The sequence below is a fragment of the Epinephelus moara genome, chromosome 9 (assembly GCF_006386435.1).
Source record: "Epinephelus moara isolate mb chromosome 9, YSFRI_EMoa_1.0, whole genome shotgun sequence".
Classification (NCBI taxonomy): domain Eukaryota; kingdom Metazoa; phylum Chordata; class Actinopteri; order Perciformes; family Serranidae; genus Epinephelus; species Epinephelus moara.
In genome coordinates, this window is record NC_065514.1 from 3,755,461 (window position 1) to 3,762,100 (window position 6,640).

The following is a 6,640-nucleotide window of genomic DNA, read 5'->3' on the forward strand; positions in this document are numbered from 1 at the left end:
ATCTTCACATTCAAGGTGTATTTTAACTGAGCTCATTACCTATGTTCCTGAACATGTCGTAGCTGAATGTTACACAAATAAACGTCTGAGCATTCCTCGCTCCAGTGTCAGGCCAGAAATGAGTGGGATCTCTTCTGAAAGGGAACTGTGGTGTGCTGTGTAAGAGCCAGACTCCAGTGCCGGTTTTGTTCACCATCAGAACCCCTGAGGAAAATGAACAGTTAGACAGCACCTCATAAAATGGCTTTCCGAAACACTTTACCATTTGCACTCATTCACCAAAGGTTGGAGCCCCAAGTGCAGTTTGGGGATCCATGTCCTCTTCTAGGACACTTTAACATGTGGACAGCAGTAGCTGGGGACACTAAACTCTTAGCAAAATCAAATTTGGTGTGTCCTCCCAAACTTTCAGATGTTGGCTGTGAACAACTAGAAGTGCAGTACTACTCTCCCGCCCTTCAGTGAACAAACTGCCTTCTGCTACAGCCAAATATTTCACATTTTGACTCATCAGTCCAGAGCACCTGCTGCTGTTTTTCTGCACCCTAGTTCCTGTGTTTTCATGCATAGTTGAGTCACTTGGTCTTGTTTCCATGTCAGAGGTTTGGCTTTTGGCCACAATTCCTCCATGAGGACCACTTCTGTCCAGACTTCTCCGGACAGTAGATGGCTGTACCTGGGTCCCACTGGTTTCTGCTAGTTCTGAGCTGATGGCACTGCTGGACATTGGTGGATCTGTCTGTCGGTCGGTCGGTCGGTCGGTCGGTCACAGCCTTGATTCGGCCATTTTTGTAGTTCTCTGTTGTCAGCCATTTTGTTTTGTAGGCCAAACGGCTTGTTGATCACCACACCCGCCTTTGTCTTTCTTTTCTCTCTCTCTCTCTCACACTCACACTCACTCTCACACACACACACACTCACTCTCACACACACACACTTCTTGCTATTTTCCAGCTTCCCATAAATAGTAGAAGATATGTTCTCTGTAAGAAGATGGTATTTACCTTTACTGTGGCCAAACATTGTGTGGTCAGCATTACATCCTGGAGGTTGATCGCTATAGCTGATGAACCCAAAGTCCTGCCTGGAGGTTGATCGCTATAGCTGATGAACCCAAAGTCCTGCGGCTACAAACAGAAGACAGAACAGAGAAGAAACAAAGATTAATAATGTATTTTAAAGTACAGAGAATCCCTCCATACATGTACAACCACAACATACTGTAAATAATCACCTGCTTCTCACATCATACATAAACACTGCATTACATTTATTTAGCTGAAACTTTCACTTTAAAGTGATTTACAATAAGTGCATTTAGCCCCGTGGGTACTCAAATTCATCCGCCTCATCAGATATGCTATGTGCTGAACTGAACAAACAAAAGTGCAAACTGTCATGCTAGTGTGTGTTGTAAGTACATTTCTGTAAACTTTAGCAATAGCATTTTCAGTACATTTTTGTCCTTGATATTATACAGTAGAAAGGCAGGCAGGAAACGTGGGGGGAGAGAGAGGAGGCTGACATAATATTAAATCTGATTGCATTTATTTAGGTTACTATTGTATTAAGAATATAGGATATAGCAGATACTTACAAAAGATGACCTTTATATTACATCATTTCCCTCAGTCAGCGACTCGCAATATCAGAGACTGCCAATGTACAGAGCCCAGAATTTTGTCCAGTGTGTTAAGATACAGTGCTAATGCTTTCATGAGGCACATTGAGTGCGTTTACATGGACAGTTTAATTCCCTTTTCATTCAGAATGAAAGTTCATTCCTATTAAAAGTGATCTTGTAAACACCTAATTCAGAATGAAAATGGCCAATGTGATTGAAAATTCAATCCGATGTAAGGGGCTGGAATATTCCGTTTCTAATTCCCAATGAAAGAATTTCTCGCACTTGTATACACTCATTCCTCTTTAAGTTCATTCCGGTCTTTCTGCGCATGCTCGTTTCCTTGCCCTTCTGGCGCCATGACGTATATAGCGCGCATAGCAACGGGCTGAGATAGAGCAGTCGGACTCGTTGCACTCACCGGTTTCCATTCGCCACAGCACGGTCTTCTATCTCCCTTCTTCGACCTTCTACCTCCCTTCTCCTCCTCAACAGACGAAGCATTAGCAGAACAAGGTTGTTGTCGTACTGCTGCTTCAAGAATATAAGCAAAACAAGCCCGAAAAAGGCACTAAGAACGGCGTCGTCAAGCATCTTGTTATCCGGAGCGAGGACTACAGTGTTTTCTTCCGGTAAACGTAAACACGTAACATCCGCCCCGCCCCCTATCCAATCAGAAACCTTCCCTGCCCCAAACCTTGCGCTGACCCGAATAAAGGCGATTAAACTGATCTCCGTGTAAACCCTCATTCAGAATGAATATTTCCCATGTAAACTACCTGGAAAGACTTTAATTCAGAATGATTTCATTCAGATTTATTTCATTCTGAATGAGAAGCCATCATGTAACCGCACCCAGTGAGTGTGTTTACATGGACATGAAGAACCTGTTCATCATCAGGTTTTGGAGTATTCAGTTTATGTGTTTGAGCTTGTAAAATCCATATCCCCTTTTCATAAACACCGTATTCTGCTTATGAGAAACCTGTCTATGATACCTGGAATAAAAAAGAAAACCTGAGCACTGTTGCATGAATAGACCTTATCCCTTTTATTGGGAGCCAACAAATACCTGCCAGGCATCAGGCGGCTTCAGCCAAGTGACGTAGCAGAAATACAAGCTATGCTGGTGGCAACAGCTTTTCACTTCTAAAAAGATGATGAAACACAGTTTGTATTTTGGTAATGACAGAAGCTGCTTATGTTCTTCCACTGCTCCCCTGCACTACGCATTGGTAGTGACAGCGGCAGCCTGACATAGGTCAAAGTGGAGGAAAGTGTTGTAAGAGTTGAGTGTTCAGTGTTTGTGTGTGTGCACGGTTGAGAGAGGAAAAATTAGATGATGGATAAGCTCAGAGCAGACAGCTGTTGGCGATTGGAGGAGACAAGAAATTAGCTGTTAAGTTGTCAAGTGGAAGTAATATGTCTTGTCACTCTCATCTTCCATTGGCAGTTTGTTTTTGTAAACATCCCAAGTGCCTGTCCAGATAGACTGCAGTCATCTGTAACCACGTTACTAGTATTTTTCATGTAACCTGATATCTCTGCACTTGTGTAAACACCATACCCTGTATTTGATCATAACCAGGATAAGCCTCATAAATGGGTTATTGATGTCCATGTGAACACACTCAACAACTCACACTCACTGTTTTTCTCAGAGATTATAACATATTGGTGGTACCAGCCCATGACCAGACCATTGATTCTCACCATTGACCTGATTGGAGTGAAGAGGGGCCGCAGGGTGTTTGCCAGGACGCCGTTCGGATCTTTGATGCTCTTATAGTTAGGTGTTGAGGGTACCATCTTTTACATTCCAGTTGAGTCAATGTAAAGATACTCCAAACCAGTAAGAGACGGTGTCTGTGTGGGTGCCTTGTAAATGATGTACCTGACAATAAACAACAGAACAGCAACATGAACTGAGAAGAAGCAAACTCAGAGGGGGAAATGTTAACCAGATTTCACAGACCTATCAAATACACCTGTTTGTTACATCAGAGTACTGACAGAAGTACCTTTTGAAGGACTTGGCTAGAAGGTTACTAAAAGTCAAGTGTTGCCTCACCAGTCCACAATCCCATTGTTCTTGTCTCTGCAGGTCACAGTGCCCTCAGACCTCCAGCAGAGCAGACTCACAGTCAGGACAAACCTCCACATCTCCCTGAAACACAGTAATACACACAGCAGCACATTAGCTTGGTTCATGTGAGCACCTTTCAGACATACACTTCCCTTTGTCAATGTGCTAGAAATTTTGCGTTAGCCTTATATTTGACCCGGAATAAAAATTTCTACAGCAATATCAACAAATTTTGTGGATCAACGTCCAGAAGAGCGCAAGTTGTTCAAAGTAGGTTTAACAGCAAACTTTGATCACTTTTAAAATCGATCCATGTTTACAAAATGCTACTGCTGCAACCCCACCCTCATCATCACAGTCAACCCCGTCAAAACTCACCACCTGTCTGGAGGAGATAAAGGTATGGATGGAGCACAACTTCCTCCAACTCAACAGCTCCAAAACTGAAGCCATCCTGGTTGGCACCCCTAACCAGACTAAATCATCATCCATAACCAGCATCACCTTTTCTGGCTCCAACATCCCCCTCTCATCAACAGTCACAAATCTTGGTGTAAAAATGGACCCCCAGCTCACCTTTGAATCCCATATCAACCACCTCTGCAAGACCTCCTTCTACCACCTCCGTAACATTGCCAAACTCCGCCCCATTCTCTCCCTCTCAGATGCCGAAAAGCTGGTTCATGCCTTTATCTCTTCCAGACTGGATTACTGTAATGCACTTCTCGTTGGGATTCCTAGCAAGAGCCTGCAGAGGCTTCAATACTTTCAAAACTCTGCAGCTAGGATCCTGATGTGAGTGCAGAAACATGAGCACATCACCCCCATTCTCTATTCACTCCACTGGCTTCCCGTCTCCATCAGGATTGAGTACAAGGTTTCCCTCCTCACACACCCATGTATCCATTGACATGCCCCCCCACCTCAAAGAACTTCTTAACCCACAAAACACAACACGCTCCGTCTGCTCCACTCACTCAAACCTCCTCCAAATACCCAGAACCAGACTCAGGACCATGGGAGATAGGGCCTTCTGTGCTGCTTCTGTATTATTATTATTATTATTATTATTATTATTATTATTACACAAAAATAATCTGCTGAAAACGGAAGTGTTTCTCTTTCCCATTTTAAGTGTTCAGACGACAACATTTTGATAACAGTCAATGCACACGGATCTGCAAAAACAACTAAAAATGCTGTAGTATACATACCAGTCCAGCAGTTGGCGGTGTAACTTTGTAACAAAGGAACATGTGCCTGTGCACGTACACTTCCTTTTACAGAGGGGTGAGGCATAAACAAATAAAATGGCTCACGCACAAACACTGACTCTAAGTGACCCTGAACTTCAAAGCAAGTACATTTCAAGAAAATGATGACTGGAAGTTATGCCAATCGAAATACTTCAACATCTTCGAGGCTTGTTTAGAGCAGTATCCAACAAGCACAGCGCCTAAAGGGAAGGAGTTCCTGCATGAAAAAGACACAGCCAAAAGCCATCAGAGGAGCGTATGGAGGTGTGGTTTTAATATTCTTCAAGTTGTGTGAGGAAATATGGGGTGGGTCACCTGCACCATAGAAGCTGGCATCGAAACTGTTAATATGCAGATCAACGTGGAAGACTGCCTGGCCTCCAGCACGCGTTGTTAGACTAAATGTCTGCCTAGTCGAGGAGCCTTGCATGTTGTCCTCTATGTACCTACTGTATGTGGTGAAATGTGTTGCTCGTAAGTATTGCTCCATCTTCAACAAACCTATTTTTGCTCTGCTTTTTTAAGGCAGAGCTCAACAGCCACAGAGGAGACAGACTAAAGAGAAAAATCCAAAGAGATCCAGCTGTGCAGAAGGGCCTTCAAATAAAGAGGAGGATGGTGAACCCTCTGGAGGAGTCAGAGAGGCACGACACAGAGAGGCTAGATAAAATCACAGACAACATAGCCACCACTACCAACACCATCCAAGAACAACAGCACAAATTGCCTTGGTACAATTGCCTTGACAATTCAGCAACAACCTACTCAGTGTTCAACACCACTTTAGGTTATTAGCTTAGACTGTCTGGTATGTGTGCTGACTGAAAATGTATTAATGGACCAGCAGTAATGTCAAACACTGGTCATTAGATAAGTCAAAGATCAATTATCTGTAAAATAGATATAAAATCCATAGGTCAGAGAACTGACAACACACTGACGTCATCAATGACGTCACTCGTCTGAAACGATACAAGCCTCGATACGCGCATCGCAGAAACACTTCCTGGATTACTCGACACACGCTTCGAAGCATCGGCACAGCACGTAACATCACTACTGTGGAGGGGAGAAGTGGCCGCAACGTATGTGCCGGAGGCTTTGTTGGTCTATGCAGTCATGATGCACAGAATTAATGAGGCATAAACAGGCAGAGCACATTCTGACGTGTGTTACTCTGCAGCAGCCTGCTGTCGTGTGCATGTGATCTAATGAAGATAAACACAGTACGCAGTGTGTAATGTAACATCAGATCGATACGTGTGTTCTGCTGTCTTCAGAGAAGAGGCTGCAGGAAAGTCTTTGGACTGTGGGAGGAAGCTGGAGCACCTGGAGGAAACCCACGCTGACACAGGAAGAACATGTCGGAGCACCTGGAGGAAACCCACGCTGACACAGGGAGAACATGCAAGCTCCGCACAGAGGGGCTTCCACACCCAGGATCGAGCCGGGAACCCTCTTGCTGTGAGGTGACACTGCTAACCACCACACCACCATGCCGCTCCGCTTTTAGTATATTAATGTTTATTATGTTTATTAATGTTCCATTTTAAAGTCGCTACAAGGAACTTTTAACTGGATATGCAAAAGTCTCTGGTTTCTGCTGATGTCTGTGCGTGACCTACAACAGCAAATGAGACCATCGGTGTGAAGATAAGCTATTTCTATATAATG

General features: G+C 43.9%; 1 protein-coding gene and 1 long non-coding RNA gene across 2 annotated transcripts in view; one reads left to right on the forward strand and one right to left on the reverse strand.

The window, feature by feature from the left end:
- Positions 1–6,640, forward strand: part of LOC126396026 (uncharacterized) — a 37,495-nt gene that overhangs the window by 20,582 nt on the left and 10,273 nt on the right. The window lies entirely within an intron of this gene.
- The window catches only part of LOC126396083 (uncharacterized), an 8,676-nt gene continuing 3,119 nt past the window's right edge, over positions 1,084–6,640 (reverse strand). Inside the window, exons 3-5 of the long non-coding RNA XR_007570514.1 lie at positions 3,696–3,791; positions 3,338–3,518; positions 1,084–1,127 (exon numbers count right to left, since the gene is read on the reverse strand). This is a non-coding gene — a long non-coding RNA (uncharacterized LOC126396083). The remainder of the gene's footprint in view (positions 1,128–3,337; positions 3,519–3,695; positions 3,792–6,640) is intronic.